Below are 606 nucleotides of genomic sequence, written 5' to 3'. Positions count from 1 at the left end.
CGGCCTCAGCGGGGAGCGACTGTATTCCCTCCATTCGGACGGCTATTCCCACCCCATTTGCGGCGCTTGCCACCGATGGTGGGGAGGCAGGCGCCTCAGTCAAGGATCCTCCCTCCCTTGTCGCATGGGACCCTACAGGCTCTTGGCTCCGGTCCGCCGATGCCCAAGACGGGCGGCGGGCGGCCCATGTCTCGAATTGGCAGCAATATCGGGTGCTGCTTCGTCGTTTCTGGGAGGACAGCTACAAGGACAAGGGGAAGATGATGAGCGGGGTGGCGATGGAGGGCAGCATCGGACTCTTGGTCGGCTTGGTCTGGTTCCAGCAAGATATCCACGAGAAGGGGTCCGTCTTTCCGATCATGGGGGTATTTATCATGCTCACCACCATCGCCATCTTCGACAATTGCGTCTCGGTCGGTCTGAAATTCCCGCTAACCCGGGCTTTGCACTTCCGAGAATTTTCCAACGGGTACTACCGCCTCCTGCCCTACTACCTGGCCACCGTCACCTCTTCCCTTGTCCTCGCATCCATATATCAGCTTCTCCAGGCGCTTCTTGTCTTCTTCTTGGTGGGCCTCCATTTTACCGTGGGAAAGTTTCTCGTCT

This window comes from Nannochloropsis gaditana, assembly GCF_000240725.1.
Source record: "Nannochloropsis gaditana CCMP526 unplaced genomic scaffold scaffold056, whole genome shotgun sequence".
Lineage (NCBI taxonomy): Eukaryota > Eustigmatophyceae > Eustigmatales > Monodopsidaceae > Microchloropsis > Microchloropsis gaditana.
The sequence above is the reverse complement of the archived record's forward strand: the minus strand, read 5'-3'. Positions refer to the sequence as shown.